This window comes from Mesoplodon densirostris, chromosome 1, assembly GCF_025265405.1.
Source record: "Mesoplodon densirostris isolate mMesDen1 chromosome 1, mMesDen1 primary haplotype, whole genome shotgun sequence".
NCBI classification, from domain to species: Eukaryota; Metazoa; Chordata; class Mammalia; order Artiodactyla; family Ziphiidae; genus Mesoplodon; species Mesoplodon densirostris.
This window is the reverse complement of record NC_082661.1, coordinates 230,916,953-230,942,743: the sequence shown is the minus strand read 5'-3', so window position 1 is coordinate 230,942,743 and position 25,791 is coordinate 230,916,953. Positions and strand designations below refer to the sequence as shown.

The 25,791-nt window shown below is 42.3% G+C and overlaps 1 protein-coding gene and 1 pseudogene across 1 annotated transcript in view; both read left to right on the top strand.

Annotated features, from left to right (window-relative positions):
* Positions 1–25,791, top strand: part of NR3C2 (nuclear receptor subfamily 3 group C member 2) — a 368,626-nt gene that overhangs the window by 300,030 nt on the left and 42,805 nt on the right. The window lies entirely within an intron of this gene.
* On the top strand, positions 10,599–12,494 carry LOC132483623 (S-methylmethionine--homocysteine S-methyltransferase BHMT2-like; annotated as a pseudogene).

The following is a 25,791-nucleotide window of genomic DNA, read 5'->3' as shown; positions in this document are numbered from 1 at the left end:
CCGCGGAGCGGCTGGGCCCGTGAGCCATGGCCGCTGAGCCTGCGCGTCCGGAGCCTGCGCGTCCGGAGCCTGTGCTCCGCGACGGGGGAGGCCACAACAGTGAGAGGCCCGCATACCGCAAAAAAAAAAAAAAAAAAGAATATATGTTAATAAGGTGTCTTTAAACAGAAATACACATAAAACAAGATTATGTATAGATCAACTGATGAAAATGTTATGATCAGTGTCTACTACAACTTTATAGAATATAAGTACCGTACTTATTTTTACCAATTAAAGAGAATGGATCACCTTTTGTTTATCCATTCACGGATATGTGGGTCGTTCCTGCCTTTGGCTATCACGGTTAACGCTGCTATAAACATTTGCATATGAGTATCTGTTTGAGTCCTGATTTCATTGCTTTTGGGTATACACCTAGCAGTGGAACTGCTGGGGCATATGGTTATTCTACATGTAGCTTTTGAGGAACCACTGAACTGTTTTCCTCAGCAGTTGCACAATTTTACATTCCCACCCTCAGTGTACAAATTAAAAAGAGCAGCAAGAGTTCCAATTTCACCACATCCTTGCTAACACTCATTTTCTGGGTTTTTGGTTTTGTTTTTTGCTTTTTTTTTTTTTTTTTTGTGGTATGCGGGCCTCTCACTGTTGTGGCCTCTCCCGTTGCGGAGCACAGGCTCCGGACGCGCAGGCTCAGCGGCCATGGCTCATGGGCCCAGCCGCTCCGCGGCATGTGGCATCCTCCCTGACCGGAGCACGAACCCGCGTCCCCTGCATCGGCAGGCAGACTCTCAACCACTGCGCCACCAGGGAAGCCCTGTTTTTTTGCTTTTTTAAATAGCTATACTAGTGGGTATGAAGTATTGGGGGGTTTTTTGGTTTGTTCTTCTTGAAATATATTTGTCATATAACACTGTGTAAATTTAAGGTATACAACATGTTATTTGACACATTTATATATAATATGATTGCCGTTGCAGCAGTAGTTAGCACCCCTGTCGCATTACATAATTCTCATTTCTTTTTCTGGGTGGGAATAACTAAGCTCTTGTCTTTTGGCCAGTTTGTTTATTATAATATGGTATTGCTGTCTATAGTCACTGTACGATGCATTAGATCTCCAGGACTTACTTGTCTACTGGTTGCAACTTTGTCCCCTGAAGTAACATCCCTCCTCTTCCCCCATCCCCCGGCAGCCACCATTCTATTCTCTGTTTTCTCAAGCTTGGCTCTTTTAGATTCCACATATAAGTGATATCATACAGTATTTGTCTTTTTCTGCCTGACTTATCTCATAGTAGGTGTGAAGTACTGTCAGTGTGGTTGTGATGTACACTTCCCTAATGACTACTGATGTTGTGCATCTTTTCATAGACTTTTTGGCCATTTGTATATCTTCTTTGGAGAAATGTCCATTCAAGTCCTTTGCCCATTTTTAATTAGGTTGTTTGTCTTTTGTTCCTGAGCTGTAGGAGTTCTTTATGTATTCTGGATGGTAAACTCTTACCAGATATATGATATGTATATTTCTCCCATTCTGTGGGTTGTCATTTCACTCTCTTGATGAAATGACTTTTAAATTAAATTTTTAAATTAAACTTTTAAATTAAAAGTACATCAAAGGACACTATCAAGAGAGTGAAATGACAACCCACAGAATGGGAGAAATATACATATCATATATCTGATAAGAGTGTGTCTTCTGAACCTGTCCCCCTATGTCCCTCAGCCGGTGCCTGTACCTCAGACCCTTTGCCAAAGGGAAGGAAACTGTCTGGCATTTTGTGCAAGGGAGTAATGCATGCTGTTCAGCTGAGGATAGAATGCATTGGTGAGACCCTCCTTTGTTTTCCCACCCACCCTCAACTGTCTTGGACCCCCTCTCACCCGCACTGGCAGATCTTTTTAAACATCTGTATCCTTCCCTTGTTTGACTGGCACCTCCTCCTTGAAATCACAGACTCTGTCTTAATCATTTTTTAATTTCCAGCCCGTGGCATTGTGTCCAGGGCATAGCAGGTACTCCATAAATATTTGGTGAATAAATGAATTATTGAGCAAATGAACCAAACAACCTATTAATCAGTCTAGAAGGGGTTTTCTAGGTTATCATCACTAGTTATGAGGGTGAAGCTTATGATCAAGAAGTGTGATGCAGGGAAGCGTTTTCACCAACAGAGACGTTGCTATATTTAAAATGGTGAAGAAAACTTGAATAGTTGGTCATGTGTGTTTGCCTTCAGCTTTGAAATGGATCTGAAAGTTCCCAAAGATCTTATCCTTCAGATCTTATCCTGTGTACTGGCTTCATTAGAGTTGGAGGAAAGATGCGAAGTAGAGAATAATTAAGGAAAACATTCTTTCTAAGTTTTTTTTATTAAACATTGGGGTGAAGATATGAGTTAATACTTTAAATCAGAATAGAACTTTTCTTATTATAAACTTAAAACTTTTCAAATATGTATTAAATGATTCATTATTCAATTTCACCTTGAAACAGCTTATCATATATGGCTCCAGATCACTGCAAGTATTCAAATGTCTTATCAATTTCAATATACGTATTCAAACTCCCATTTAAGCCTGAAATGAAATTTCTTCAATTTTTTTTTTAATTTCTGTAATGAAGGTTCAGTATTACGCTCTTTTAAGTGTCAGCCAATATTTTAGAATTAAAAGCATATATATATTATTAATTTTATTGACGTATAGTTGATTTACAATGTTGTGTTAATTTCTGCTATACAGCAGTGACTCAGTTATGCATAATATATATATATATATTCTTTTTCATATTCTTTTCCATTATAGTTTATCACAGGATATTGAATATAGTGCCCTGTGCTCTACAGTAGGACCTTGTGGTTTATCCATCCTATGTATAATAGTTTGCGTCTGCTAATCCCAAACTCCCAATCCTTCCCTTCCCCATCCAACCTCCCCCTGGGCAACCACCAGTCTGTTCTCTATGTCTGTGAGTCTGTTTCTGCCTCGTAGAAAGGTTCATTTGTGTAGTATTTTAGATTTCACATATAAATGATATCATATGGTATTTGTCTTTCTCTGTCCGACTTACTTCACTTAGTATGATCATTTCTAGGTCCATCGGTGTTGCTGCATATTGCATTATTTCATTCTTTTTAATGGCTGAGTAATATAGAATTAAAAGTATATTTAAAAGCATGTTTATATTGTTCCAAGTCAGAGCCCAATTAAAAAATGTATTTTCGATGATCTTTCACTGTCTTTGCAGTTCTGAACCTTGGATTATTTCAGTTCAGAGAGAGTTGAAGTCATAGTGCCACTTTCTGAGTCCCTTGGGTGAGTGCTGAGTGCGACTCCGGGGAGGGCAGTGTTTGCCCAGCCCCTTAGTGAGGGGAGGTGAGCTCAGCCCACACTGCCCTCTTTGCTCAGTGCTGGCAGCACCAGTAGAAAACCATAGGACTTAGTTATCAGTCATTTCAGGCCATGTTTCCGTGGAGCCATGCCCGTCCCTGTTGTGTCCCCACTGGGGACCACTGTGCCGCCATAGCCCAGCCGTCCTTAGTGAGTGGCTCTTCCCAAGGCCAGTCTGCCAACAGGACAGTCTCCTTAAGGTCCCTCTGCACCGAAGGTCCTAAAGTTCCAGTAGTCTTGGCTCACTCGTGCTGTGTGTTCCAGGCCATGTCCCTTCTGCTCAGGCAGGGATCAGAGTGTCCCCACAGGGACCCAGGGGTTGGCACGCCCCGCCCTCGCCTCCCGAGGGGGCTGGTTGATATTCCTGAGCCACAGGAGATGACTTCTGTGCCTGGACCCTTGTCTCCAGCAGGGTTAGGACAAGGGGCAGAGGTGCTGATGAGAGAGCCAGAGGGTGGGATGAGCCTGGTTCAGCCTCCCCTGCACCGGCTCCATCTGCTTTCCCCCATCTGTCCCCAGCCACTCTTTCCCTCCTCTGTTCCCTTGCTGCTGCTTTCAGATAGGATTTCTTGCTTCCCTCCGCTCACGGGGACACTGAACTGTGTAGTTGCTGTGTTTCTGGTCTCTGACCGCCTCCCTTTCCCTCTCCCCTCCCTACTATCTCACTTCCTTCCCCCCACCTCCCGCCCCCTCTCTTTCCTTCCTCCTCTCCTCTCTCTTTTTTTCTGTGTCTGTCTGTCTCTCTCTGTCTCTCACACACACATGCACACATACCCCTACACCTCTTTTCCTGCCACTGAAAAATCAGCAGCCTTCTGAAGTTTCCATTGTTTTGCTTTGTTGTTTACTTCTGGGTCAATTTAAGGGAGTAAAACTAGAAAAGAAAAGAAGCCCTCTTTCTGTCTCCACTGGACCCTCCAACACCCCAGGCCCTGTACCAGCAGCTGGAGGGCCAAGGTGTTTAGCAGAAGGGGCTGAACACTTGGCTTGCTGGGCAGGACTCAGAGCCCCTCCTTTAGACGGTGCACGAGCTGTCTGTCTCATCACACTTCCCACAGCCCCTGCCCTTGTGCCCTTCGTCATCCATGCCCGGCCCCTGTAGATGGTTGAGTTTGAGACTCCTGAATAAAGAAAAACAATGTCACAAATAGAGAATGGTCATTCCTTGTCTGCAAGGGACAGGAGCATCGCAGAATGGAACTATCTTTCTTTTGCACAAAACTAGGTATAAAGGACACTTGCCACCTGAAGGAGGCCAGGCAGAGGGAACTGCAGGAGAGGGTGCAGTGGGGTCTGAGGAGGTTTCGTAAGTGACAAACAAGAAATAATTAGTTATATATGAGGGCAGAGAAAATGTAGGTACAGTCCCAAAACAGGAGGCGTTTCTTTTGCTTCTTCTTTTTTTTTCCTAAAGATTATCTTGGTTTTTTTTTTTTTTTTAATTATTTTTGGCTGTGTCGGGTCTTAGTTGTGGCACGCAGGCTCTCTAGTTGAGGCGTGTGGGCTTAGTTGCCCCACGGCATGTGGGATCTTAGTTCCCCAACCAGAGATCAAACCCGCGTCCCCTGCTTTGAAAGGTGGATTCTTTACCACTGGACCACCAGGGAAGTCCCCCTTTTTCTTCTTTTTTCAACAATATTTCTTCCCCTTTATCAACCTAGCATGATGGTGAGAAGTAGAGTTTGGAGTTAAAAGTTACTTCCAGATATGTCAGCAGAGGAGGTGAGGGGAGAGAAGTTCTTTTTTTTTTACCTTTTTTTTTTTTTTTTTTTTTGCGGTACACAGGCCTCTCACTGCTGTGGCCTCTCCCATTGCGGAGCACAGGCTCCAGACGCGCAGGCTCAGCGGCCATGGCTCACGGGCCCAGCTGCTCCGCGGCATGTGGGATCTTCCCAGACCAGAGCACGAACCCGTGTCCCCTGCATCGGCAGGCGGACTCTCAACCACTGCGCCACCAGGGAAGCCTGGGGAGGGAAGTTCTTGAAGGAATGGGCAAGCTGCTCACATCAAGAAAAGTTCATCACAGGGAATTATATTCAATATCCCGTAATGGATAAGAATATGAAACTGTAATGGAAAAGAATATGAAAAAAATAGAAATATATGTATAACTGAATCCCTTTGCTGTACAGCAGAAACTAACACACCATTGTAAATCAACCCTACTCCAGTTAAAAAAAGAGAAGTTCCTGAGAGGAGTGTGCAAGGGCCAGGGACCTCCCTTCCCTGAGAAAAATGAGTACGCTAAGGAGAGCAGTCTTAATTTAAAGCTAGAATCGCAGGTAGATGTTCTCACTCACTTCTTGTCCTGTATTGTTTTTCCCCATCCACGCCTCTCATTTTGGACCACTCTGGGGAGGAGGAGATAAGTGATGTTCACTCAGTGTGTTCATTCGACAGATATTTCTTGAGCAACTTAAATACACCAAGCACTGTTCTAGGCACCAGGAATTCAACGGTGAACAAAGCATGGGGCTCCCGCTCTAGTGGCAGGTAGGGGGTGTCATGGGAAAAGTGAAGGCAGCATCATGAAGAAATCCCACCTGCCGTATCCCCAGAGAATATGACTCAGGTGATATACCATCATCCTCATATAGGACCACAAAAAAGTGGCATTGAAAATAGTAAGGGGCGGTTTGAAGTAATTCTCTCAGAGGATTTGCTAGCACCCTTGGTTAGCCCCACTGATGACCTTTTGGTGCTTTGAAGGATCTAAGGTCGTTCCTGACTCAGGCCCTTCACACTTGCTGTTTGCTCTGTGAAGGAGGATGATGCATTCTCACCTTGTCTCAGCTCAGAGTATTCCTATTCGGACAGATTTTGCCCGACCATCAGACCTAGGGTCTATACCCTCCCTGACCACCTTACCCAATCCCTCCCATCATATCACATGTTTATTTTCTCTGTAGCAGGTCCCCTGACCCCATAACGTAGGCTCAGGGAGGGGAGGAAGCTGGCCTGTGTGGTACACCTTTGCATGGCCAGCACCTAGGATACTGTCTGGCATTAGTAAGTACTTGATGAACTAATTAATTTTATTTTTTTCTGTTTCTTTAAAATTTTTACTGGAGTATAGTTGATTTACAATGTTGTGTTAGTTTCAGGGGTACAGCAAAGTGAATCAGTTCTACATATACATATGTCCACTCTTTCTTAGGTTCTTTTCCCATATAGGCCATTACAGAGTACTGAGTAGAGTTCCCTGTGCTATACAGTAGGTTCTAATTAGTTATGCTTAACAGGGAGAGAAAGGGGAGGGATAAATTAGGAGATTGGGATTGACATATACACACTACTGTATATAAAATAGAGCTAATTAATTTTAAAATGCTATTTTCAGCATTATTTCCCCACAAAAACTCTGCCAACCAAATTAACCTTCCTCTTCCTTTTGTCCTGTCTTTCCACTGCTGTGCCTTTGCTCCTAACATTTTCCTTTCCCCTCCCCCAAGCCCAACCCAAAGGATGCTTCCTCTCCAATCACTTCTCTTACCATCAAAGTCAATAGTGACTTGTTCCGCCAAAACTGTTTTTATCTGTGTCAATTTTTTCTATATCAGTCCTTTGGTACTTTCTATGTTTTACTCTGTGTGTGTGTGTGCGTGTATTTTTACACATACATTTTTACTCCAGATATACTGTAAACTCCTAGAATTCAGGAAGTATTTAAAAATTTTTCCTTAATGTCTTGCAAAATGCTTTCTACATAATTGGCACTCAGTGATGATTTTGGGGGTTGGTAATGAGTCTTCTTTCCAGTACAAGGGTCAGAAACAAGATTTTTGATGTGGGTTGACCTTACAGTGCTTTTAGGGCTTGGCATGTAAACTTGATGAAAAGGATTTCCCTTTCAAGGTTGACTTCAAGAGCACTGCTGTAGGTTAATATTTCTTGCGTGACGTTTCTTGTAGTGTACTTGAGAAATTTCCTAATTAGTTAATGAAGCTGGATAATTGCCAGTATAGTATGAAATTAAAGCAAAACAAATAGGAGACTGCAAATGGAATGAACTATTTAAGCTATTTATAACTATATTGGAATCACAGAGTAGTGGTGATGCAAGAAATATGTCCCAGCTTTACTCTGGCTAACTAGAGGGAGCTATTTTTCATTTCGAGTAAAAGTCAAAACCAGTTTAAGATCATATGTTATGTTTAAAAGGCTTAGTGTGGCTAATATTAGCATGTTGTTCTTTAGTTCAGTTAATGTGCTCAAGGACTTTGGTCTCTTCAGGTAAAAATACTCTTCAATACAAAATAAACTCACTGGAGTATATTTCTTTATTGAAAAACTGATAGAGAAAAATTAGTTTTGATGCAGTGATTATATTGCAAGATGGGGCAGGTGGCAAGGAATGGATTAACCAACTAACACACTAAGGAGGGCTCCAGGCTTCCCCCCTTGACACAGGTCATAAGACACAAAGATGGTAGCTTTTTTTTTTTTTTTTTTTTTGGCTGTGTTGGGTCTTTGTTGCTGTGCATGGGCTTTCTCTAGTTGCGGCGAGCAGGGGCTACTCTTCATTGCGGTGTGTGGGTTTCTCATTGCAGTGGCTTCTCTTGTTGCGGAGCACAGGCTCTAGGCGCGTGGGCTTCAGTAGCTGTGACTCGCAGGCTCAGTAGTTGTGGCTTGTGGGTTGTAGAGTGCAGGCTCAGTAGTTGTGGTGCATAGGCTTAGTTGCTCCGCGGCATGTGGGATCTTCCCGGACCAGGGCTCAAACCCGTGTCCCCTGCATTGGCAGGTGGATTCTTAACCACTGCACCACCAGGGAAGCTCCAGAGATGGTAGCTTTGACAGTGCCCCTCTGGATTGAAGGAGAAGAACACACCTGCTGTGTCTTGATATATAAAGTATTTTCTGAACTTGTGTCTTTAGATACTTCTAGAACCCAAACTAGGTCACATGATTATCCATTTTTATTGTATCACACATGGGAGATGATTTTGGTTTTATATCCCTCACTTCCACTGATGAAACCCTAAGCTAATTTAATAAGGTTGTGTTTTGGGCACGCTCTGAAGTGGTTATTTAATTTTTCTTAAGTTCTGAGATTGATACTTTTCTGAAAGAAACAAGTGGAGAAGGGAGAGAAACCAGAAAAAGAAGGTCATATGTGGAGACCCTTCACCTCCTTATTTAAAACTCATCTGTATATCTGGGTCATTAGCACTGTAGCAGGAATGTCGCCCCAGTCAACGTACACAGTGATGGGTGTTGCAAGCTTTGTCTAGCTGAACCCATCTTCTATGCCCATCCACCTTGAAATAGACACTGCCTCAATAGAATCAGTGGAATGAGTAGTTTATAAACTCCTAACTCCCGTTCTGCTACAGTCATGGTGTCCCTCTCTGTATTAGGCACCTCAGGCTGCTGTAACAAAACCCCATAGATGGGGTGGTTTAAACAGCAGACCCTTATTTCTCATAGTGCTAGAGGCTAGAAGCCCAAGATCAGGATGCCAGCATGGTCAGGTTCTGCTGAAGGCTTTTTCCCTGGCTTGCAGAGAGAAGGCTGCCTTCTCACTGGCCTCACATGGTGGAGAGAGTCAGCTCTAGTGTCTCTCCTGCTTCTTGGAAGGGCACTAATCCTGTCATGGGGGCTCCACCCTCATGACCCTAAATGCCTCCGCAAAGCCCCACCTACTGATACCATCACATTGGGGGTTAGAGCATCAACATATGGGGGTGGGAGGAGATGAACATTCAGTCCGTAACATGCCTTTTACATGGATACTAGAGTGCAAAAGGAATTAATAATCAAGTAGTTTACAGGGGTTATTTGAAGGATTATGGGCTGATGCTGAAAGCTGGTGAAAGGCATCATGCTGTACGCCATCTCCCACACATTATCCTATTTCATCTTCACAGCTCTGTGACATGGGAATTTATTACCCCTCTTTCAAAGATGAGGTGACAGAGGCTCAACGTTTTGAGCCCCAGTGTCTCTCAGTCCAAAACTCAGAATTTTTCAACTACATCAAGGCTTATACCTTGACCATGGAACTTGATTTTTCAGGCAGTTAGGCGTAGTGGACCTTTGACGCTAATATTGGTTTCATTGGGTGGTTTCAGAGACTGTATGTATTTGGAAACTTTACTGACCAATCATGTATCATCTTTCATAAGAGTTACTCTCTAAAATGGGTGAGAATATGCCCAATGTATAAAGAACACAAATGGAAAATAAAATATTCTTAGAAAAACTGGAACTTTGGTTCAGAGTGTGACTTAGTCCTCCAAATCTGTTTCCTTCCTCTCTGATATCACAACAATATTTACGAGCTCCACTGTTGAAGACCAGGGGCTCAGTCCCTAACCTTGCTGATAAGTCCCTCAGTGTTGTCAAGTGAATGAGTTAACTTCACTAGACCCTTGTCTCCCTTCTGCAGAATGAGGGAATTGGATGAGATCAGCAGTTCACAAACTTTTTGTTCTCAGGACCCCCTTTATGCTCTTAAAATCATCAAGGATCCCAAAGAGCTTTCGTTTATGTAAGTTATGGCTATTGGTATTTACTCATATCAGAAATTAAAACAAATTTTTAAAAATATTGATTTATTGATTCATTTTAAAATAAAATTAACCTATTACATATTATATAAATAGCAAGACACAAACATAATAGCATAAACATTTTATGAAAAATAACTTATTTTCAAAACAAAAAAAAATTTAGAAGAGTGGCATTGTTTTGCCTTTTTTGCAATTCCTTCAATCTGACTTAAATGAAGACAGTCGCACTCTTATCTGCTTCTTACATCCAGCCAGTTGTGACTGGTTGTTTGGCCAAAGTGTAGGAAAAAGATTCAGCCTCACGCAGATGTATAGTTGGAGAAAGAACCTCTCGGAATCCTGGAAAGGGTCCTGGGGACACCCCCGCATCCTCAGACCACGTCTGGAGAACCACTTGTCTAGGTGATGTTTAAAACCCAACACAGACTCTGATTCTGCTTGGCTTTCGGGAAGCTTCACTCAAGGTCCAGATCTCTATTTCCTCATTTAATTATCTACATTTCCTACACCAGAGAATCAAAGCCGAGTAGAACATCGTCTCTGTGCTTAAAGGGCTCTGCGTCTAGTAGCCGGATACTTATGGCATCTGCCATGTGCCATTAGCTCTACTTGATGCTTTTATATGAGCCGCTCGTTTATAGACAATCACCTTTTAAGGCAGGTACGATGATCACTGTTTTATAAATGATGCAGCTGCCTGAGGCAGACAGCAGTTCAGTGGATTATCCACGATCACATAGCGGTGGAGAGGTGAACCTCACGTGTGAGCCCAGGTCTTCCCTGAAAGCTCCTGCTGTTTTCATTGCATCACGTGTCTCCTCTCGTCTACAAAGTAGTGGAGAAGGAAGGGTCTCAGAGGTCCCTTCCAGCCCCTTACAGTTTATGATTCTGTAGTTCTGCTTTACCAGTCACATAACTTATAGCTGTGAGAACTTGTGGTTAGCGTGAAGTCGATTAAGAAGAAGGAGGGGGAGGGACTTCCCTGGTGGTCCAGTGGTTAGGACGCCACGCTCCCACTGCAGGGGACGCAGGTTCAATCCCTGGTCATGGAACTAAGATCCCACAAGCCGTGAGGTGCAGCCAAAAGAAAAGAAAAAGGAGGAGAACAATATTACAAAGACTATCCGGGTCACTTCCCCTAAAGTGAAAAGTAAATCTCTTTACTCTTATCATTTAGCCAAAAAAATGAACGACTGGTGTTTTGCTAGTCGGGAGGAAGTATTGAGAATGTCTGCAGTGTGCAAGGCTCTGTGGTGGCCATTGTAAGGGAACCACAGTGATAGTCACAGTTTCCGTTCTCCAGAATTTTGTCATGTGGTTGGTGAATTGAGATGTAGACACATGTGGAGAATAGGGAGCCCTCCTACCCTGTTGGTTGGGATGTAAATCGGGGCAGCCACCGTAGAGAACAGAATAGAGGTTCCTGAAAAAACTAAAAATAGGAGGGGTGGGCTCCCGGCCCTGTGTGCTCCCTACCGCCCAGTGCCCACAACAGCCGCAGCGTGATGGCCCCGGAGCCAAGAAGGGCATTTTAGAGCCTCTGGATAGCAGGGAGGGTGTGCTTGGAGACGGCAGCTTTCGCATAACTCTGGAGAATAGGGGCTACATGAAGGCCGGGCTCTGGACTCCAGAAGCCGTAGTAGAACATCCAAATGCAGTTCGTCAGCTTCACGTGGAATTCTTGAGAACGGGATCGAATGTCATGCGGACTTTCACCTTTTCTGCCAGTGAGGACAATGTGGAAAGCCAGTGGGAAGCTGTAAACGCCGCTGCCTGTGACCTTATCAGAGAAGCAGCCGACAGAGGTGATGCTTTGGTCGCAGGGGGGATCTGCCAGACATCGTTGTACAAACACCACAAGGATGAAGCTAGAATTTAAAAACTTTTTTGACTACAGCTAGAGGTTTTTGCCAGGAAACATGTGGACTTCTGGATTGCAGAGTACTTTGAACATGCTGAAGAAGCTGCGTGGGCTGTGGAAGTCTTAAAAGAATCCGGGAAACCCGTGGCAGCCACCGTGTGCATAGGCCCAGAGAGAGACATGCATGGTGTAACACCTGCAGAATGTGCTGGAAGCTGGTGAAGGCAAGGGCTTCAGTCGTTGGCGTGAACTGCCGATGTGGGCCCTGGGCCAGCCTGAAGACAATGAGACTCATGAAGGAAGGCCCACGGGCTACAGGGCTGAAAGCACACGTGATGGTGCAGTCCCTGGGGTTCCACATGCCCAACTGAGGCAAAAGAGGGTTTGTGGATCTCCTCAACTATCCCTTCGCACTGGAGCCCAGAGTTGCAACCAGATGGGCTATTCAAAAATAGGCCAGAGAGGCCTACAAGCTGGGGGTCAGGTACATAAGGCGGGCGCTGTGGATTGGAGCCCTACCACATCAGGGCGGTTGCAGGGGAGCTGGCCCCGGAAGGGGGATTTTTGCCTCTGGCTTCTGGCAAACACGGAAGCTGGGGAAGTGGTCTGAGCACACACACCAAACCCTGGCTTAGAGCCAGGGCTAGATGAGAGTGTTGGGAGAGCCTGCTGCCAGCCTCGGGCGACCTTTCTGTCCTCCAGCGTCAGAGCCAGCTGCCTAAGGAGTAATGAAAGAAAGCACTGAGATAGCAGAATGGGGCCTCCCTGGTGGCGCAGTGGTTGAGAGTCCGCCTGCCGATGCAGGGGATATGGGTTCGTGCCCCGGTCTGGGAGGATCCCACATGCCGCGGAGCAGCTGGGCCCGTGAGCCATGGCCGCTGAGCCTGCGCGTCCGGAGCCTGTGCTCCGCAACGGGAGAGGCCACAACAGTGAGAGGCCCACATACCGCAAAAAGAAAAAAAAAAAAAAGAAATAGCAGAATGGAAAGAAATCCCCCTCAAGCCCCATCTGGAACCCTTCCTCGCCTCTATCCACAGCCCACCCTGATGTCTCCAGCTGCTGAACAGCTAACGTGCTGTCAGTTCAACATAGGATGCGGATTGCATTCTTGCTGTGCTTAAGCTCGCAGCAGGATGCTGGGGGGAGATGCCAAGCTGATGAGAAAGGCTTCTCGTCCTCTAGGTACTTACTGTCCGGTAATGCTGCAGGACGTGCTTTTGTAGGGCATCAAGAATAGTGAAACTTGTCTTTAGAGTGAATTTGAGATTTTAGAATAACCAGAAGTTGGTGAGCAACAAACCCAGTGATTAATTCAGGTGTCTAAACTAGGTACAGAAGGAGGATGGAGCAGCATTCTAAACTAAAATTAGAGTAATGAGTCTGGGGCTTCCCTGGTGGCGCAGTGGTGGAGAGTCCGCCTGCTGATGCAGGGGACACAGGTTCGAGCCCTGGTCTGGGAAGATCCCACATGCCCTGGAGCGGCTGGGCCTGTGAGCCATGGCCGCTGAGCCTGCACGTCCGGAGCCTGTGCTCCGCAGCGGGAGAGGCCACAACAGTGAGAGGCCCATGCACCGCAAAAAAAAAAAAAAAAATTAAAGTAATGAGTCTGCCTTTCTTAAATGATTTGTATGATGACTCCAAAGGCGATCCCAAAGGAGAAGATGCAAAAATGTTTTAGGATTTTTTGAAATAATCATAAACCTTCCAGAGTGATTACTTTCAAAGTTGATTTTACTTAAAGGTGTTAGGTCCCAGAATTTTTTAAATGTGTCTTTATAATCACAAATAGCTAGATTATAAACTACTAAAGACAAGGACAATGTGATATGCTTCTTATATTTTTTCTTAAAGTATTTAGCATTATGCCAGGCATACTAATAGATGCTCAATGAAATACTTAATGTTGATTGTTTGAAATAAGTAAAAGGAGATAAACAGTTTTGGAAGACCTTTTTGAAAGTCAGAGTTCAAATCTATCTCGGTCTAATATTTTCTTGACTTATGTTTGAGCTATTTGCTAAGTGCTAATTTCTCTCTGTTTTTCAGAACAATGTATCAATTGGTAACAATTAATAAAATTAAAAATAATTTACCTTAAAAGAAAACTAAAACTAGAGCTACCATATGATCCTGCAATCCCACTCCTGGGCATATGTCCAGACAAAAACATGATTTGAAAAGATACATGCACCTCTATGTTCATAGCAGCACTATTACAATAGCCAAGACATGGAAACAACCTAAATGTCCATTGACAGATGAATGGATAAAGAAGATGTGGAACTAAGCCATAAAAAAGAATGAAATCATGTCATTTTCAGCAACATGGATGGACCTAGAGATTATCATACTAAGTGAAGTCAGTCAGACAGAGAAAGACAAATATCATATGATGTCACTTATACGTGGAATATGAAAAAATGAATACAAATGAACTTACTTACAAAACAAAAATAGACTCACAGACATAGAAAACAAACTTATGGTTATCAAAGGAGAAAGGGGAGAGGGATAAATTAAGAGTTTGGGATTAACAGATACACACTACTATATATAAAATAGATCAACAGTGTCCTACTGTATAGCACAGGGAACTATATTCAATATCTGGTAATAACCTATAGTGGAAAAGAACCTGAAAAAGAATAGATATGTATGTATAACTGAATCACTTTGCTGTACACCTGAAGCTAATAAAACGTTGTAAATCAACTCTACTTCAATAAAAAGTTACTTGTTTTGGGGGAAAAAAGACGGAGACACATGAATAGCATTTTGAGAGATTAAGTGGGAATAATAAATGACAGAGGAGTTTTTCCTAAGATGGGTGCTCCAGGAGTGTAAGGACAAAACAACTCCTCAAGGAAAGCTGCTGGCAGAACCATCTAGCTTTGAAGGCTGTGCCAGCCTCTAAAGGAGGGTTAGAATCAGGCCGGACAGAGTACAGAGGTGGTGTGTGCAGTCCAGACATGAGAAACCATCCAGAGCAGGAAAGGTGATCAGTCTCTGAGTGCAGAGTTGAAGTGATGGAACCACAGGACCTGAAGCACTGCAGGCTCACCCTCCAGAGTGGATGGGGCTCTTTCTTTCTGCCCTTCCTTCTGGTGGTTTCTGCCTTCCCTCTCCTCCTTCCCCCTATGACCATCCTTTTCATCTCTCTCCCGTCACATCCCATCCCATCCCATCCCATCCCATGCCACCCCATGCCATCTCATCTCATCCCATCCCATCTCATCCCATCCCATCCCATACCATACCATGCCATCCCATCCCATGCCATCCCATCCCATTCCGTGCCATCTCATCCCATCCCATCTTATCCCATCCCATCCCATCCCATCCCATCCCATCCCATCTCATCCCATCCCATCCCATCCCATCCCATCTCATCCCATGCCATCTCATCCCATCCCATCCCATGCCATCTCATCTCATCCCATCCCATGCCATCTCATCCCATCCCATCCCATCCCCTGCCATCTCATCTCATCCCATCCCATCCCATGCCATCCCATCCCATCTCATCCCATCCCATCTCATCTCATCCCATCCCATCCCATCCCATCCCATCCCATCTCATCCCATCCCATCTCATCTCATCCCATCCCATCTCATCCCATGCCATCCCATCCCATCTCATCCCATGCCATCTCATCCCATCCCATCCCATGCCATCTCATCTCATCCCATCCCATGCCATCTCATCCCATCCCATCCCATCCCCTGCCATCCCATCCCATCCCATCCCATCCCATCCCATCTCATCCCATCCCATCCCATCCCATCCCATCTCATCCCATGCCATCTCATCCCATCCCATCCCATGCCATCTCATCTCATCCCATCCCATGCCATCCCATCCCATCTCATCCCATCCCATCTCATCTCATCCCATCCCATCCCATGCCATCCCATCCCATCTCATCCCATCCCATCTCATCTCATCCCATCCCATCCCATCCCATCCCATCCCATCTCATCCCATCCCATCTCATCTCATCCCATCCCATCTCATCCCATGCCATCCCATCCCATCTCATCCCATGCCATCTCATCCCATCCCATCCCATGCCATCTCATCTCATCCCATCCCATGCCATCTCATCCCATCCCATCCCATCCCCTGCCATCTCATCTCATCCCATCCCATCCCATGCCATCCCATCCCATCTCATCCCATCCCATCTCATCTCATCCCATCCCATCCCATCCCATCCCATCCCATCTCATCCCATCCCATCTCATCTCATCCCATCCCATCTCATCCCATGCCATCCCATCCCATCCCATCCCATCCCATCCCTCCCTCCACTTCTGCTTGGCCCTTCCCCTTCCTCCCCATTCTCTGTCTTTCTCCCCTCCCCCACTTCCTCTTTTCTCCCATCACTGTCTCTCATGTAGACTGAGACCTTATCACCAAATATCGCATTTATTGAATAAAAGCATGACCTCCGAATGTCTTATACTGAAATTAAGTGCATTAAGGCTTTTCTACGCTTTTCCGGGGGAAGGAAACGGACGACACAAACTTGCTTCTTTGCTTTACTGTGACCCTGGTGCTCTTCTCTTTGGGGTGGCCACCCTACATGGAAAACTGTTTCTCACAGGCTCCACCAGTTTTGCTCTTGAAATCATTGAAATTCCTGTTCCAGATGTTACTTGAAGGGATGACTTCACTTTTCAAATTTTTATTGTATTTTCTATTTTCCCCGACTGCTGGTCTCTGTCCTTGTGGCAGAGAACATTGACTCCAGCTGGCTGCCCACACCTGCAACCGCACCCCCAGTTCTTGGTGTTGAGCACACAGCGAGGGGGCTTTTGTGGCATCCACCTCTCTCTTCAAGGTGCCAGAGCCGGTGCCCGGCTGGGGACCGGGGTCCTGCCTGCTCCAGAGACCCCAGGGAACTAACACTCGTGAAATGTGAGCCTTAACTCTCTTTGCTTCTAGGCGATAAACACAGAAACCCAAAGAATCGTTTGCTTGTCCTTAAAGAGAGACTCCATGGCCACTTCGTTCCAATTAGAGGAAGTTCAGAAGTTCACAGAATTTCTGAGTAGAAGAGAAGGTTAGAAAATGTCAGCTGTGCTCATCAGCAGGCTTGACTAGCAGTTTTCTACAAGCAGATTAAAAAAAAAGAGAACTGTTGAGGCTACCCTTTGAATAAGCATTGTGTTCATGTCATTCCGTGTGCGTGTGTAGTGTGTCCCGGTGTTGACATTTATGCTACTGGTGTGGTGGCCTGGGGGGGTGATACTGAGCCCACCCCGTCATGAATGATGTAGGTGTTCACAGTGTCCTGAACAACATCTGCTTTGTGACAGATGTTCGGAATCGGTAATAAGAAAGGGCACGTGGCTAATCTCTGATAAATTAATCGAGTTGAACATCATCTTTAGTTTTTTATTTAGGCAAATAAATGATGCTATTTGCAGCAACATGGATGGACCTAGAGATTATCATACTAAGTGAAGTCAGCCAGACAGAGAAAGACAAATACCATATGATATCGCTTGTCTGTGGAATCTGAAAAAATGATACAAATGAACTTATTTACGAAACAGAAAGAGACAGACATAGAAAGCAAATTAATGGTTACCAAACGGGAAAGGTGGGGAAAGGTGAGGGAGGAGGGATAAATTAGGAATTTGGGAGCAACAGTACACACTACTATATGTAAAAATGATAATCAACAAGGACCTCTACTGTACAGCACAGGGAACTCTAGTCAGTATTCTGTAATAACCTATATGGGAAAAGAATCTGAAAAAGAATAGATACATGTATATGTATAACTGAATCACTTTACTGTACACCTGAAAATAACACTGTAAATCCACTATACTTCAATTTAAAAATAAGTTAATTTATAAATAAATAAATTTAGGTAGATGGATTTATCAGCTTTTACAATGAGTCAAACAGCAGAAACTACCTTTCACCCAGAATTATGGCACCTGAAAATGTTTTCTAGGTCCCCGTTTGATTAATGAATTGAAGAGGGTCTATAATAACAGTCGCTGGAGGTTTAGCTGTTTTCTTCTCCCAAAGCAAGACTCTCAGGGTAGAAGAAGGCATCTGTGATCCAGTTGCTTCCCACCTTCCACATCTGCATCCCCATCCTAGCACACACACACTGCTAAGGCCACCTCTGCGTGAGTGAGCCGCTCAGCTGTTGCCTTGGAAGCACAGCTGCACATCCAGGCTTCATCAGAGTGTCCTTCTTTATAACCTATGGCAGGTTCTGGTTGCTAGAAGAATGTGACTTTTGCCTCAGGAAGAAAACGACTCCACAACTTGCAGTTGAATACAAAGCTTTTATCATACTAGGAAAAGGTGATTTGCTATCACCCTTTACCCAAACAATAGTCTAGCCACACTTCTAAATTCAGCAATTTACTTTGTTCATATTCTTGAAATTCAGTAGTTATCAAGTAGGAATTTGACCTTTTTATGACCCCTTTTAACAAGGAAACTATGGTCATTTAGTTCATTAATTCATTAATAAATTCATTAATTTATTGAAATTGAGCAATGTCTTTAAGTATTGATATATACCCAAAATGCCTCTGTTTGAAGCAGTAGCTCACGGTAGGTTTTCTGTCTTCTGTTGAGCCATCTGCAGTCTGCATACTGTTAAATTTACAGAAATTTGCTATTAAAGTCTACACCCTACGAAAATAAGGCTTGATAATTTAAAAAAAATTTTCACAAGAGAATATTGTTCTTTTGTATCCTTTCTGTGTGTAGAGAGATTCTAGTGATGACTATTTAAAAAAAATTTTTGTTGGAGTATAGTTGATTTACAATGTTGTGGTGTTAGTTTCTGCTTTACAGCAAAGTGAATCATATATCTTCACTCTTTTTTAGATTCTTTTCCCATGTAGGTCATTACAGAGTATTGAGTAGAGTTCCCTGTGCTATACAGTAGGTCCTTATTAGCTATCTGTTTTATACATAGTAGTGTGTATATGTCAATCCCAGTCTCCCAGTTTATCCCTCCCCTGTTTCCCCCCTGGTAAACATGGTTAGCACGGATTAAGTCTCATAAGGTTCCGAGCATGCTGTTGGGTGTTTTAACCTGAATATAACAGTTGAGTCCAGGCTCTGAGACCAAGCTGCTTGGATTCAAATCCTAGAATACTATTTTCAGCGAGGTTTGACTTCCTAGTTTTTACTTGGAGTAAGTAAGTCAGTTTATCCAGTCAAGAACTAGAGCCTGTTCCTTTGTCAAGGACATATATAAGCTTCCTTACCAAAGCCAAGAATCAAAACATTTGGTTCACTAGGTCTTAACATGTCCAGGGAATAATCAGGCCAGGCTCTGTTCCCCTGCTAGAGTGGCTGCTGTCAGTAGGCATGCAGTACCAGTAGTGTTCACCTGTTTGCACGTGCAAAAGGCTCCCACTCATGGTATAGATAATAGACGGTGAGCCATTATTCTGGTAAACATTCTGCAGTTGGCTGGGTTCCTTACTTTATTCTAGTGTGAGGTATTTAGTCACACATCTCAGAAACAGGTGTGTCCCCCATGACACATTGGGTAGTGTCATGAAAAGTTGCTTAGAAATCACTTTTTATCATTTATTTTTATATTTTATTGAAGTATAGTTGAGTTACAATGTTGTGTTAATTTCTGCTGTACAGCAAAGTGACTCAGTTATACATATATACATTCTTTTTTATATCCTTTTCCAGTATGGCTTATCCCAAGAGATTGGTTATAGTTCCCTCTGCTATTTAGTAGGACTTTTTAAAATGCATTATATCTTAACTGGCCTGTGGAAATTCACAGTGCAGTGAATACAAAGATTAAACCTTTGGTCAAGCCAAAACATTTTTGTCATGTGATTTATCACAGATACCCCCAATTTAACTTGCTCTAAAATCTGAACTTTTTACAGTGGGTTATGGCTGCATGTTTCTTTACTCTACCAAAAACATGTGTCCTGTACCCAAAAGAAACTGTGCTGACTCTATGAGTATTTTAAAAAGTAAGGTACAAAGGACTGTTTTATCAAAAACTATAGATAAAATGTATGGTGAAGATAAAAAATTTCTAGATTTCTAGGACCATCCGTGGTAAATTATGGTTGCTGTTTAACCAGGCTGCTTCTAGATTTTTCAATTGTCACATATTCTTTTGGTCTGTGTAACATCCATTAAAGTCAGCAGAAATTGTGATGCTTAAGTCCACGGAAGTTCTATGAAACATATCCCTTCTGGAACATCAATTAAGGTAACAAACAAAACACTGAACTAGCTTTTAACTATTACTGGACTTGCCGATGTAAAATTAATAGAGAATACATGAATGTTATGAAGATCATTGGGATACCACTCCCTCTGGCTCATCTGTCCAGTAAAGCAAACCACAAACAACATTCTGCAGTGATTCTTAAGCAGCTGAGTTCTGCTCTGCCTGTTAATAAATGATGTAAATACTACAAAAATGAACAGACATCTAAACTGCAACTAGCAAAATGGTCCTCCTACAGATATATCTTGTTTGTCCGTTCAGGAAAAATCTAGTAAGACTATGCAAAATAAAAAATAAAAACCATAAACTGGCATAATTTGAATGCTCAAATTGAGGTCATTTTTATTCTAATTAAGATTTGAAAAAAAAGGACTGTTTCTGCATGCTGTTTTTAGGAAAATAACAAGCTTCAGACAGGGACCATCTGTTACACTGACCATGTAACAAGATGTTAGATTTATTCATACATAAAAATGTAGCTTGCAGTATCATATGTAAGGTCTGGTCCTGCAGATCTGCTGTGATTATCTGCGTGCACCACACCACTCAAATTATTTAATTCTCTGTTGTGAGATTGACACTGTTACTGCACGCATTCCAGCATTGTATAACACACACACACACACACACCCCTACACCTGGGGCAATTGATGGAAGTAATAACATGTTAGCAAACAGGTTTATTAAGAGGTTTCTTCTTGAGATTCCAGAGATTTCAAGGAGTTCAGCCCTGAATGAGCACTGATTCTCTTTGTTTATATCTATATTTGAAGAGCAAAGTCTGTGAAATTTGTTGGATTTCCCTGTTCTCTATAGCTATCAGGTATTTATTTAGTACTCATGTAACTTTGGACCTATGCACTGTGTAAGAATCAGTCATAGAAAGATATGCACCTTAGTATCCAGACGAAGGACACAGACTTTCCGGGTGATGAGAGTTGCCTGTTATTTGATTAAGCAATAGGATAGCCCTTGGATTCAAGGGATAAAGTGAAATATTTCAAAGGTTTATTTTTCTAGTTCCTTACTAAGTAAAGTGATGTCTTACACACCTAAAAGGTGTTTGGGTGACAAAGGTACAGTTTGGTGCAGTATTGCTAAAGGAGCTTAAGTTTTTAAATGTCACTGTACCTTCCATAGGCTCCCATAGGTAGAAGGGTTAGGAACCTCTTATGCTTTGGCATTTATGAAATCAGCCAGTGTGAAAGGATTTCATCTATTAAATGTGAGTTCTTGGAAAGAGAAAGGAGTGATAAAGGTAGTTCTGTTTTCCCTTCCCCCTTAGGATACCAAAACTACAGAAGACAGGCCTTTAAGGAGCTGTTTCTGACTGATGTTTAAAACTATGGTTTATTAAATAATTTTCACTCTTCCTGCTTTCAAAAAGCATTTAGTACAGCTTGCAATAAAAACACTGACACAGTAAGACTAAAAATGCATCAAAACACAAAAAAGGCAAAAGGCAAGTAGTAAAAACAGAGGAGGAAGAAGATAATTTATATATTATAAAAGAAGAAGAATGAATGAAAAGCCTAAACCCAAAGAGAAGTTACATAATTAAACACAAATCTTAGTTTCTAATCTCTATCAAAGTATAGCAGGTAGGATTATGGGTTGCAAAGATTCCTTTCTTGCTGAGGTATAATTGATTACAATGTTCTATAAGTTTCAGGCATACAGCACAGTGATTCACAATTTTTAAAGGTTATACTCCATTTATAATTATTATAAAATATTGGCTATATTCCCTGTTGTACAATACATTCTTGTATCTTTTACCAATTTTATACATAGTAGTTTGTTCCTATTACTTCCCTACTCCTATCATGCCCCTCCCCCCTTCCCTCTCCCCACTGGTAACCACTAGTTTGTTCCCTATGTCTGTGAGTCTGTTTCTTTTTTGTTATATTCACTAGTGTGTTTTATTTTTTAGATTCCACATATAAGTGATATCATATAGTATTTTGTCTTTCTCTGATGTATTTCACTAAGCATAATACCCTCCAAGTCCATCCATGTTGTTGCAAATGTCAAAACTTCATTCTTTTTTATGGCTGAGTAGTATTCCATTGCGTGTGTGTGTGTGTGTGTGTGTGTGTGTGTGTGTGTATCACATCTTCTTTATCCATTCTTCTGTTGATGAACACTTAGGTTGCTTCCATATCTTTTTTTTTTTTTTTTTTGCGGTATGCGGGCCTCCTACTGTTGTGGCCTCTCCCGTTGCGGAGCACAGGCTCCGGACACGCAGGCTCAGCAGCCATGGCTCACGGACCGAGCCGCTCCACGGCATGTGGGATCTTCCCGGACCGGGGCACGAACCCATGTCCCCTGCATCGGCAGGCGGACTCTCAACCACTGCGCCACCAGGGAAGCCCGCTTCCATATCTTGACTATTGTAAATAGTGCTTCTGTGAGCATTGGGGTTCATGTATATTTTCAAATTAGTGTTTTCATTTTCTTCAGATATATACTCTGGAGTGGAATTGCCAGGTCATGTGGTAGTTCTAGTTTTAGCTTTTTTGAGAAACCTCCATACTTTTTTCCACAGTGGTTGCACCAATTTACATTACCACCAACAGTGTACCAGGGTTCCCATTTCTCCATATCCTCACCAACATTTGTTATTTGTGGTCTTTTTTTTTTTTTTTGTGGCCTCTCACTGTTGTGGCCTCTCCCATTGTGGAGCACAGGCTCCGGATGCGCAGGCTCAGTGGCCATGGCTCACGGGCCTAGCTGTTCCGCAGCATGTGGGATCTTCCTGGACTGGGGCATGAACCCGTGTCCCCTGCATCGGCAGGCGGACTCTCAACCACTGCGCCACCAGGGAAGCCCTATTTGTGGTCTTTTTGATGATAGCCATTCTGACAGCTGTGAGGTGTTAGCACATTGTGGTTTTAATTTGCATTTCTCTGATGATTAACAACGTTGAGCATCTTTTCATGTACCTTTATAGCCATGATGGCCTGATGGCCTCCTTTGAAAAAATGTCTATTCAGGTCTTCTGCCCATTTTTTAATTGAGTTGTTTGTTTTTCTGATATTGAGTTATATGAGCTGTTTATATATTTTGGACATTAACCCTTTATTTGTCATATAATTTGGAAATATTTTCTGTTTTTTGATTTAAAATTTTTTAATTGCAATAAAATACTTATAACATACAATTTATCATCTTAACCATTTTTAACTGTATAGTGCAATAGTGTTAAATACATTCACATTGTTATGTAAACAAGTGCCCATTCCCTCCTACTCCCAACCCCTGGTAATAACCATTCTACTTCCTGTCTTTATGAATTTGATGACTCTAGGTATCTCAGATAAATGGACTCATACAGTATCTGTCTTTCTGTGACTGCCTTATTTCACTTTGCGTAACGTCATCAAGGTTCATCCATGTTGTAGCATGTGTTAGAATATCCTTCCTTTTTAAGGCTAAATAATATTCCATCATAGGTATATGCCACACTTTATTGTTCATCTATCAATGAACATTGGATTGCTTCCACCTTCTGGATATTTTTAATAGTGCTATGATGAACATGAGTGTATAAATATCTCTTCAAGAGCCTGCTTTCAATTCTTGCAGAGATTCTTTAAGTTGAAGTTAGCTTGCATTCTCCTTGTAGACGGCCAGAGCATGAGGTGTCCCTGTAGGTGTTCAGGCTAATGCTTAGAGCTCCTGAGTCCTATGGTGCCCATAACCTGGAATGTGTTGTGGTTTGGGCTTATCAAATGTCTATTTCTATCAGAGTAGAACATGAATATGATTCTAGGAATGTATTTAGTTTGGGGCAATAATTTCCTAAGTCAGCTACCTCCAATATGGACCTCCAGAAAACTGAATAACTAAGACTTTTTTCAAATACATTTTTAGTAGTGTTTTGGTAAGCCAGTACTTGAAAACTGAAACAGGAGTGTTCCTTCTGACAGCCATTGGCCAATAGGTTCAGTGGACTATTCTCATAATGTGAAATAGGGCAACACTGTTAACATATAATAATGGCAAGAGCCTATGGGTCCTGTAGATACTCAAGTTGTTCAGATTGTTTAGCTACTAAGTCAAAAGCAGGCAACTAGCATACAAATCATTTAAATTGTGAATGCCCTTCCCACTCTGATTTTAATGGGCCTTTTTCTAATTCTCACTCTTATTATGAGGAATAAATTCCAACCCTGAATTCTCTCAAAAACCAGGGAAAAAAGTATTTTCTAATTCTTTGATTATTCACTTTTATTCCAGGTGAATCAGGTTTAGAGACATTAGATTATTTTAATTTAATATTTTAAAACTATTTCTAAATGATCATATGATTGCAGTTTAGTGTAATACGTCCTAAGAGAGGACCAGCTGAAGTTGTAGCTATGAATACAATTGGTTTGCTAGCTTAAGAAAATGACGAAACTATTGAAATGTTTCTTTCATTCTTTTTTCTTTTTTTTGAAGAATGTCTTTGGAAATATTTTAGAACTGTCGTTTTCATGGATTTTAACCCAAGGTCTTTGGAATTGGATCTCTATGACCATTTTGTTGTTGTGTTTATTTATTGAAATGTTTCTTTCATTCTTTTTTCTTTTTTTTGAAGAATGTCTTTGGAAATATTTTAGAACTATCGTTTTCATGGATTTTAACCCAAGGTCTTTGGAATTGGATCTCTATGACCATTTTGTTGTTGTGTTTATTTATTTAAAAGGAGAGTTTATGCTGTTCCTGCAAATGAGATGATGTTTATAAATCGATGACATGTCCACAGAAGTAGAGACTGATGACTGTCAGTTTTTCAGGTCTGATGTTTGCTTTAATACAGGGATATTTCCTATCTCAAAAATCTCCTACTAGGGCTTCCCTGGTGGTGCAGTGGTTGAGAGTCCACCTGCCGATTCAGGGGACACGGGTTCGTGCCCCGGTCCGGGAAGATCCCACATGCTGCGGAGCAGCTAGGCCCGTGAGCCATGGCCGCTGAGCCTGCGCATCCAGAGCCTGTGCTCCGCAACGGGAGAGGCCACAGCAGTGAGAGGCCTGTGTACCGCAAAAAAAAAAAAAAAAAAAAAAAAAAAAAAATCCTACTGCCTTCATATTAGCCCACTGTTAAGAGTGAATTTTGTGTTTACTTTTACTTTCTAGAAGCATTATACAAATTTCATCTCTTTCCCAAGGTAATCTTGGGAATACCAAGGTATTTTTACATTTTTTTTACTCAAAATGAGGTAAGATTATTAAATGAATAAAACCATGTAGCAAAGAGTATTTCTATGAAGTATTGTTGCAGAATTAATCACAGTATCATGCCAACAAGATTGTCCTTATTTCAACTTCTTTGGATATACATTCCTGTGCATTTAATCTAATTGTGCAAAAATGATGTGAACTAAAATGTGTTTTTAAGAGGGCCTATTTTCTTGAAATTTTAAGCTATATTGAGGACACAGTACTCTTCATTTAGAGAACTCAGTTTCATGCAGTGGAAGCAGCAGTGGAATTTGAAAAACACAACTTCTTACTGCATAATGGTGAGCAAAAAATAAACAAATGAGTGAATGTAATAGCAAAACATCTGAGGTTCCAAATATCTCTTTATAGCTGTAAAGAGATACTCTGGAGGAAAGAGCTATAAATGATTGAGCCAGCAGCCTGGAGAGAGGAAAAGGCATGAGTTTTGAAGTAAAAAACCTGGGTTTCGGTCCATGGCTACATCATATACCTAAATTATTTTCTTGTCATGAACATGAGAATGATTCTGCACAAGGCATTATGAGAACTA